This window comes from Prionailurus viverrinus, chromosome B2 (genome assembly GCF_022837055.1).
Source record: "Prionailurus viverrinus isolate Anna chromosome B2, UM_Priviv_1.0, whole genome shotgun sequence".
Taxonomy (NCBI): Eukaryota; Metazoa; Chordata; class Mammalia; order Carnivora; family Felidae; genus Prionailurus; species Prionailurus viverrinus.
In genome coordinates, this window is record NC_062565.1 from 116,457,480 (window position 1) to 116,467,112 (window position 9,633).

The 9,633-nt window shown below is 38.8% G+C and overlaps 1 non-coding gene across 1 annotated transcript; it reads right to left on the minus strand.

The window, feature by feature from the left end:
* Nucleotides 1-1,078: 1,078 nt before the first annotated feature.
* Nucleotides 1,079-1,186, minus strand: LOC125166866 (U6 spliceosomal RNA). The gene has a single exon (XR_007152575.1). It is a non-coding gene; the product is annotated as a U6 spliceosomal RNA (small nuclear RNA).
* Nucleotides 1,187-9,633: the final 8,447 nt, after the last annotated feature.

A 9,633-nucleotide genomic window follows, 5' to 3' on the forward strand; every position in this document is an offset into this window, starting at 1 on the left:
CTGTAAATAGCTCTCCTGGTACAGGCTCTCCTTTCCTATGTAAATGTAGGCAGCTATGGCAGAGGCAGAGAGCTTTCCCTGCATCTGCTGGGTTTTTATTACTTTCAACTCAAAATAAACTTTATGCCAAACTGACCCTTCTTGGGGCAGCCTGCCCTGAATCCCTAACGTTATCATCCTATATTAAATAAATAAATGCATATATACATACATACATAACTAAATAAATAAACAAATGGGTTACCATTTACTGTTCTATAATATTTGAAAAAAAGCAGATTGGGTGGCTTTTCTTAATAAAGCAGTGATCTGGGCATAGTGCTTGGCATTTTCATAAGTCAAATATAAAAGGGAACTGAGGAGTAGCTGCCTTTTTTCATCATGAATCCAACTCTTCACTCAAGGTATTCATATGCATATATTCCCCATTCATTTGGGCCACCTCCCTCCTCCCTGGAGGCCTGTGAGTAAGACCCCTGATGCAATTGGTAGCTGAGGACAGAGATGTAGGGGAGGTTGACATATGGAAGAAGAAAGGAAAGGGGACCAAATATGGAAAGAGGGAGAGGCAGGGGAGTCATCCAAGAAGCTCAGCGGTTAGTAAGAATGTCTAACCAGTCAGTAAGATGTTAATAAGTTAGTCAGTCAGAACATCAGAAAAGAGCACTGTCATCACACTTAAAGTGTCAGGTAGTGTTAATTAGAGCGGGGATGATCAAACAGTGTCATATTCCCAAAGACTTCTGGTAGGCAGAATGAAAAGAATCTACTAATTTTGTCAATTAGATTACTAATGGCATATAATAAAGGAAGTAGTTTCATTCTTATGAATGGGTAGAAATCTACAAGGGACAGAGGAAGTGAGGAAGTCCTTTCTTTTTAAAAATCTTTCATCTAATGGAGTGATACCTACATGAGGTTTTATTGAAGGCTATTTTTTTATTATATAATAAAAAAATATTTATGGGCCAACTGAAAAGTAGTTCAAGTAGGAGATGCAGCAAATAGAGCAAAGAAAGAGACAACTGATAGAGCCCAGTTCTAGCCAGCTGAGACCAAGGGACAACAACATTTTTTGAAAAATATGGAGTGTTTAACAAATCTGTGTGTCATCCTTGCACAGGGGACATGCTATTCTTCTTTGTATTGTCTCAATTTTAGTATATGTGGTGCTTATTTTAATCGCACTTAGGTATGTGATTTTAAAGACTTGCTAGTCTTGACGTGAATGCTCCATAAGTTCCTGGAGTTCAAAAGTTTAAAATTAATTTCATCAATTGATTCTATCCATCCCCAAACATATTTCTGTTCCTATATTCTCTCTCCTAATTACATAGTCTCCCAAATTAAAGTCTGAAAATTATTTTGTATTTCTTTTGTTACCCCCCATCTATTGTTCTCACCTTTCTTACCACCTCCTATCCAATCACACACAAAGTCCTATTGATTCTTCTCTTAAGTTTGTCTGGAGTCTATCTTGTATTTTATTTTATTTATTTAAAAAAAATTTTTTAACATTTATTCATTTTTCAGTGACAGAGAGAGACAGAGCAGAGCAGAGGAGGGACAGAGAGAGAGAGAGACACAGATTCCGAAGCAGGCTCCAGGCTGTGAGCTGTCAGCACAGAACCTGCTGCGAGGTTTGAACCCACGAACCGTGAGATCATGACCTAAGCTGAAGTCAGATGCTTAACTGACTGAGCTATCTAGGAAGAAGCCCTCTTCCTTCCTTCCTTCCTTCCTTTCTTTCTTTCTTTCTTTCTTTCTTTCTTTCTTTCTTTCAGTCTATCTTGTATTTTAATCACAGTTCTCTATTTTGTGGAATCCACTGAACTGGAGGCTCTTTGAGGATGAGACTTGTTCTTTATGTTTTTCCTCATTTCAGCTCCTAAAAGTATATATGAAACATATTATAAATATTTGGTAAGTTTTGTAGAGATGAGCTAAGTGTTCTCCCAGTTTCCCATTCTGCACCCTTGTTTCTTCCACTCCAGTCACACCATACAAACTACTCTTCCTCCAATACCCTGTATTATTACTTACCCTTGTTTTACTTCTGCCTGGGATGCTCTTCACAATGTATTGTCCACCTGGAAAGTGGACCATATTTCTGAAAAGTTAGTGGAGGAATTAATGCCTCTGTGAAATTGCCCTTTATTACTCTACTTTTGTGCAGACCTTGCTGCAGAATATCAAATACATTTCTTTTTCTATCTGGCACATGACAAAATCTTTCTCAGCTTCACTTGTTTGACACAGCCATAGAACGTGGGCGGGAAAATTGTGTACACGTTTAAGCTTAGCCCGTAATTGCTTTCCTGTTGTCATCCTCCATGCTGTTTTTCACTTTCAGGTGGTTGGTTTAAAGATCCCCTCAAGTGGATCTTGGGAGCTATTATAAGAAGGGAGCCCAGGCCCCCAAGTCATTGGTTGGTGAACTGTCCAACCAGCAACTCCTGCATAGCACAACTGTGAGAATGAAAAATAAACTTTTATTCTGTTAAACCACGGAGATTTGGGAATTTATCCATTATAGCCACTGTAGAGGCACCATTTGCCACCCCAAAATATGTCTCTTTGGTATAAGGATTATTTTAGGCTGATTAATTTTTAAGAAACTGCAAACATAGGAGCTCTAAAAACCAAACAGAAGTTACTTTTTTTAAAGAGACGTGTACATGTATAAGGAAAATCTTTATTTGTAAGGGTGTCTCCCTTGCTGTGCCAGGAAGAGAAGAATGACTCAATCTTTAGAAACTATTATCAGTGGAGAAGGCAATGACTTAGGTCTGAATAACCTTACCCTTGTTTCCAGTGCATGTCCAGATAATCTCTCATAACTGTCCACCCCCAATATCTCGTTTTGTCTTTATCTGAAGATGGTTTTAAGGTGATGGCTTTGGCAATTTCAGAGAGTTACTCAGTTTTTCTGGGTCTCTCCCATGTATACACATTACTAAACATTTGTTTGGTTTTCTTCTGTTAATGTAATATCAGTGTAATTCGTACACTAGCCAAGAAAGCTAGAAAGGAAGACAAAAAATCTTCTGCCCCTGAAGTTTTGGCAACCTGGATGGGATTTTTCACTGGCTGGACACTGCTGGCCCTGGGGCTGCTGCAGATCTTGGGACCTTTGACAAAAAGCTGGCAGAAGGTAAGATTAATACCGTATCAGTCTCCAGGATCTCTGCTTGCAGGATTCAGGGGAAGTGAGAATATATTTTTCTTTTCTAACTTAAGATAAGCTGGAGAAAATATTTGAAGAATTCATTCCTTGGGTATAGCAACACTGGTAAAGATCTGGTGATAAATATTCTTGTTTTCTAGTCTTTGTCTTCCCAGAGATGGTCAAAGTTTTCTATTTTCTATTTTCTGACCAGTGAGAATGTTCTCCCTGGTATTTACCAGTTGGAGGATGCTTATTTGTCTGACAGAGAGCTGAATAGGCTATGGATCCAAACTTAGGAAGTAAAAAAAGTGGGGGAAAGGGGGAACGTGATTCCCTTTGTTTGGAAAAGTCCTTTAAAACTCGGCCCCTTATAATTAGTGTTTGTGCTTTCAAGGCTGACTCTGGAAGTGACCTGTCTGGATCTTGTGAGGCCTGCACCTCTTCCATTCTCCTTGAGGATGCTTCTTGCATCCATGATTAACCCATAAAAAGGCTTATTGGTTTGAGTCCCTATTAAGATTAGTAGATCCTCATCATCAATGGCCAGATGATGGAACATTTGGAGAAACTTCTACATTGAAAAAACCTCTTTAGAGTGCTCTCATTCTAAATAAATATCTTATTGGTACTTATGGAAAGGCCAAATAAAAAAGATATAATTATAATGTCTAACCTTAGGGACTCTCTTAACAAGATGAACAAACAGAAATTAGACAATTTTCGAACAAAAATTAACATTCATATCCAATGTAAATTGTCCTTCTCAAAATTTGGCTCTGATGCAGGCAGGCCAGGTCCAAGGACCCAAAGGGGTCCTGCAGGACCATCCAAAAGGGTCCTTGGCTGTGCCCAGGAGAGAAATTAAACATAAGCCAGTAGGAAGTGAGAGCAGAGTTTATTGCAGAGATAGAGCAGATACAGATAGAGCATCTGGATGATTCAGAAAGGAGAAGAAGAGGGGCGCCTGGGTGGCTCAGTCAGTTTAGCATCCGACTTCGGCTCAGGTCATGATCTCACAGTCTGTGAGTTCAAGCTCCGCGTTGGGCTCTGGGCTGATGGCTCAGAGCCTGGAGCCTGCTTCCGATTCTGTGTCTCCTTCTCTCTCTGCCCCTCCCCCATTCATGCTCTGTCTCTCTGTCTCAAAAATAAATAAAAACGTTAAAAAAATTTAAAAAAAAAACTTAAGGAAGCTTTAAAAAAAAAAGAAAGGAGAAGAAGAATGAGTCTCATCTTTGCTTGGGATCCAGGTTTTTACTGAGGACAACAGCCTGATGTACGTGTCCTGTCAGGCATCCAGGAACCGGTCAAATAAGGACAAATGCTCAGGTGTCCTCCACAAGTTGCTTATGCCCTGGAGCTAGAGGTCTTGGTGAGTCAGTGGTCTCGGAAAATAAACATTTGGACCTGGCCTGGTCACTCCTTAGATGTTATCTATTGTGCTGGAAGACTCCAAAGAAATCATTAACTTGACCTTTACAAAGAGGACATATATTAAAGCACGTGTAAGGTTGAGATGCAAGTCCTAGCAAGAATAGAAGCAGGAAAAGAGCAAAGAAAACATACACACACACACACACACACACACACACACACACACACCCACCCCTATTTTTTCATGGGTTCCCTTTGGTTTCCTTGTCTTAGTTCCATCTGTCTATTTTAACTTTTCTTCCCCTAAAAGATTTACAGAGAGCACTCCAACCTTATCTCCAGTTCCAAGGATACAGGTTATTCATGTAAGTACTAAGACCAGGAAGTGAATTTAGCAGAAGCTCCTGAGACTGGTGACTGAGTTTGCTTTGCTGTCTCTTCCAATCCCTCCTACTTTCTGGGGCTCTGTAACCAGCCTCTGCCTGCTTCAGGCCTTGCAATGCAATGTCCTTTGTGGGAGTATGCTGGATCCCCATCACAAAGAATTCATGTCTCCCAACATCAATAGATCTAAATTATATAGCCTTTCAGGTAGAAATCTCCTTGATACAAAAATAAATAAATTTAGTTGGAAAGATGGGCCAGTTCCTTGATATTCTGGCTGTAATCTGGTTGTTTTGGGAATGGGCAATGACTATTTTGTCTTGCAGGTCTCTACAAAAACCAGAAATGTGCCTCACTGATCTTTACCAATTCCAAACCTCCCTCCATATTAAAATGCTTGTAGATATTGTAAAATATCAGATTGGAAACAGAATTGTCTTCCACTTAAGGAAGGGGAAAATTGAAATAGACCTGACTCATGGCTAAAATTTTAAGGCCATAACTGTGGAGGGTCTCTATGTCGGTCTGAATGATTATATGTCTCTCTCTCTAGTGTATATATAGTGTGTGTATATATTAGATATATACATATATACACATACATATATATGTGTGTGTTATATTTTTCTACCTCCAGATTGTGTTGTCAAAGTGATTTGTAAAGAGCTCTATTTAATTGGCTTAGAATTAAGTACTTATCAATTAAGTATTCCTAAAGTTCACAGTAATATAACAAACTGATCCAAATGCTTTTCAGATTTATGTGATCTGGAAATATATTTGGTATTAGAGTTAGTTTACGTTGATTGGTTTAATTAAATTAGACGTGTCTTTAGAGTTATCATAGTTAAATATAATGCAGACATACAACTTTTATTCTACCTGGGTTTACTAGTCAAATAAGTTTATATTATATCTGTGTTACAAAATTTGTCAGGAAGAAACATAGCTTGGGATGATGCCAGACTTTGTCTAATGTCTCATGAAGTTTTCATGGGAAGTCTCAATGTAATTTTTGGGAGCAAGTGAGTTTGTGGGATAAGAGTTTAGGGAAACTTTCTAGCAATATTTATATTGTGTAGTATGTGTACGTAAAAGTAACTTTTGTTAACTTTAAAAATTAAATTTCTCGTTATTTTACTAGGAAAAGATGGGTTTAGTCAAGAATAGCAGAGAATTGATATCTGGAGCAAGCTGTGGCAAAACATAGGCAAGTTTGTCCCCAAAAAGGAAGGAATGATTTTTTAGAGGCAAGTGGAAATTTGGAAAGGTTGTTATCAATACAATTGGAGGAAATTGGGAGCTGGAGGTAAACTAGCTTTTCCTTGGCTGAGTTGTGACCTTCTCTCATTGGCTGGACTGTTGCTGGGGGGGATGAGGAAAATCTTTCTTCCTCCTGCTGGGATAGTAAAATATATCTAAAATAGCATCCATGCGCAAGGTCTGTCCCTTCTGGTTGGATTTGCAATTGAGGATAAGTGTTGAAACATGACAGCTCCCTCTGCTGAACTTCCAGACTCAATTTTAGTGAGGTTACACCTAATTAATTTTCACATTTTTTTCCTTTTGATTGAGATCTTTTTTTGAAAGCATTGGTGACCAGTAGTCAGGTTCTTGATATTAGTGGTTTTGTGCCTCAGTGCAAGGAAGAACCTTTGCTGGTTGTCATGTCCTGTGTCAGAGGGAAAGTGCTTAGCAGTTGGAAAATTCTTCAGGCCACATTTGAGTAACAAGGAAGGTTAGATAGGGAGAACCCTCAGGTACTTCTCATCTAAAGTTTCTTTCTCAAGGTCATAAGTATTGGGGATCATCTTGAAGCATTGAGCTAACAGCACCCTACTGGGTACATCTTTTAAAAAATCAACAAACAACAAAATATATGACTTAAAATAAATTTGCCAAACAGAAGAAGTAACATAACAATTCAAAATTATAGATGGTTCTGAACCAGTACTGTAGGTCTGAAAATAGCCAACTGAGAATTTATGGGCACTTATTCTGTCATAGGGGAGGAAAGTTCTCCCCAAATGGTCAACCTGGAGTCAGGTATGCCTCCTGAAGTCTCTGCTTAAAGCAACCAAGAAAGCATGATAGTGAACAGTGCAAGAGCACACTGGAAGAATTAACTGAGTGCATTTGGGAAGCTACAGTGTAGGTATAAACATGAAACAATAGCTGATGTGCATTGTAAAAGAGCAAAACTTCAAAGATGTTTTAAAACAGTATTGTTATTTCATAAGAACAATTTGGAAAAAATGTGCTATTGATAATACAAACTGTAAGGTTGCAAAATCAGAGGCCATAAATTTGGATGAGAATCCAAAGTCAGGGGCATCTGGGTGGCTCAGTAAGTTAAGCATCAAACTCTTGATTTTGGCTCAGGTCATGATCACTGTCATGAGACTGGGCTCCATACTGAGCATGGAGCTTGCTTAAGATTCTCTCTCTCTCTCTCTCTCTCTCTCTCTCTCTCTGTCTCTGCTCCTCCCCTGTGCTGTGTGTGTGTGTGTGTGTGTGTGTGTGTGTGCATGCATGTGCTCTCTCTCTCTAAACAAAAAAAAAAAAAAAGAAAGAAAAGAATCCAAAGGCAGTTAATAGTTCAGACGAAAGGAGACTTTTGTGAATTCAGAACCTTCTAACCTTTCAGAAAAAGCAAATGAAAAATTAACTTGTTTGATAATTAACTTGTTTTGATATCATGAGCAAGCCATTTCCAAAAGTCCATAATTAAAAAAACAAAAAAAAACAAAAAAGGTTTCTTCAGGTGCCTGGCTAGCTCAGTTGGTATAACATGCAAATCTTCATCTTGTGATTGTGAGTTCAAGCCCCATGTTGGGCACAGAACTTATTTTAAGGAAAAAAAAAAGAAAAGAAAAGAAAAGAGGTTCCCCCTTTTGCAAGGGCTTGGGAGATACAAACAAGGGCCTTGTCTTTCCACGAGAGAGACAGCAGAAGCAACAGTGAGAAAAAGGACTGGTATGACCGTCTTGGGAAAACTATCTCATCAGGTATTGTCTGCTTCAATTCCAGGAAATCTTCACTTTCAGGTCACCAGTGGTGTGCAGTTTCCTTCAGGGTTTGGTGCTTTCTTTACATGTGTCACGTGAATCCAGAATCTATCCTTTGGAGTTTGGTAGCACAAAGTTTGGTTAATAGTACCTAGTAAGGGCCTTTCCAGTGACATTGAAGAATCGTTCTGGAGATTTTTTTTCAAGAGACAAAATTTCTAGGTTGCAAGTTGTGATGCTTGTCATCATCTCCCAAGGGTACATTGTAAAAAGATTTCTAAAGCATGGTTATTTATTATTTTTAAAAGTTTATTTATTTTTAAGTTTATTTATTTACTTTGAGGGAGAGAGAAAGACAGAGAGCACATACATGAGAGGGGAGGGGCAGAGAGAGAGAGAGAGGGAGAGGGAGAATCCCAAGTAGGCTCCACATTGTCAGCACAGAGCCCTGAGGTCATGAGATCATGACCCTGATATCATGACCTGAGCTGAAATCAAGAGTCAGATGCTTAACCAACTGAGCCAGCCTGGCACTCCTCAAGGGTGGTTATTTTTAATAGAATCAATTAGGTCTTCATGCTATTGAAGTATATATCCTTTTATCAACTATGGATAAAAGGAGGCAGGGGCCATGTATATTGGATGTCCTGTGACTGTCTCAAAGGTTGAGAGTCTGCGTTCCAAATGGGGTAGATTTGAGATTTAGAGGACAAACAGCAATGCTTTAGTCCAAGGTTTTTGGAGAGTTTCTGCAATTTTTGCAAACTGAGTCTTAATAATACCGTTGGTGCATTTGACTACCTCTGAAGATAGAGGATGGTATGTACAATGTAAGTGTTGTAAAAGTAGCACAGACTTGTTGACCTGACCAGTAAATAGGTTCCCTGATCACTATGTTGTTTGAGAAGGGTTACCCAGGTAGGGATAATCCTTTCTAATGCAATTTTAGCCACAAAAGAGGTATTGGACTGTCTAAAAGGAAAATCCTTAGTCCAGGGAGAAAACATACAAACCATAACTAAAACATATTTATATCCATGAGATTGGGGGAGCTGCATGAAATCCATATGCCAAAACTCAAATGGTCCACTGGGCAATTTAAAATACCCAGAGGTGGTATGGACAGGTTTCCCAGGATTGTACTTTGGACAGGTGAAACAAGCAAGAGTAGGCACTTTTCGTGGCCTTATTAACTTTTCCAACCAACATTGATTCATGAGTATTATAATTTTGTCAGCAGACCAATGGTTTAATGCATGTATGGTTGTAAGTGTTGGGAATTTAAGGATTTCTGGAAGGGCCAGATCATTATTTGGATTGTTCTTTATTTTTAGTGAACTGACAATTATTAGATTTCCAATATTATTTCTCCTTACTGGGCCAATTGTTGGGCATCTGCGGTCAATTTGTCCAAATTGTCATTTAGGAGAACATCCTCTTGTACCATGACAAAGACCTGGCTATTGATTTCCATGAAAGCAGCATTTTTAGTGGAAATATCAATGAGTTGGATTACTCTGGGTCTAGGGATTGAGTCTGGAACACCCATGAAACTTAATAATAGCTACAGCCACTGGCAAATGCATGGCATCTAATAAATTTTGGACATGACAGCCATTTTTAATCTTATTCCCATTGGAGATAAGGAAATCTCATTTCCATAACATTCCAAAATCATGAGCTATCCCAAAGGCATCCACA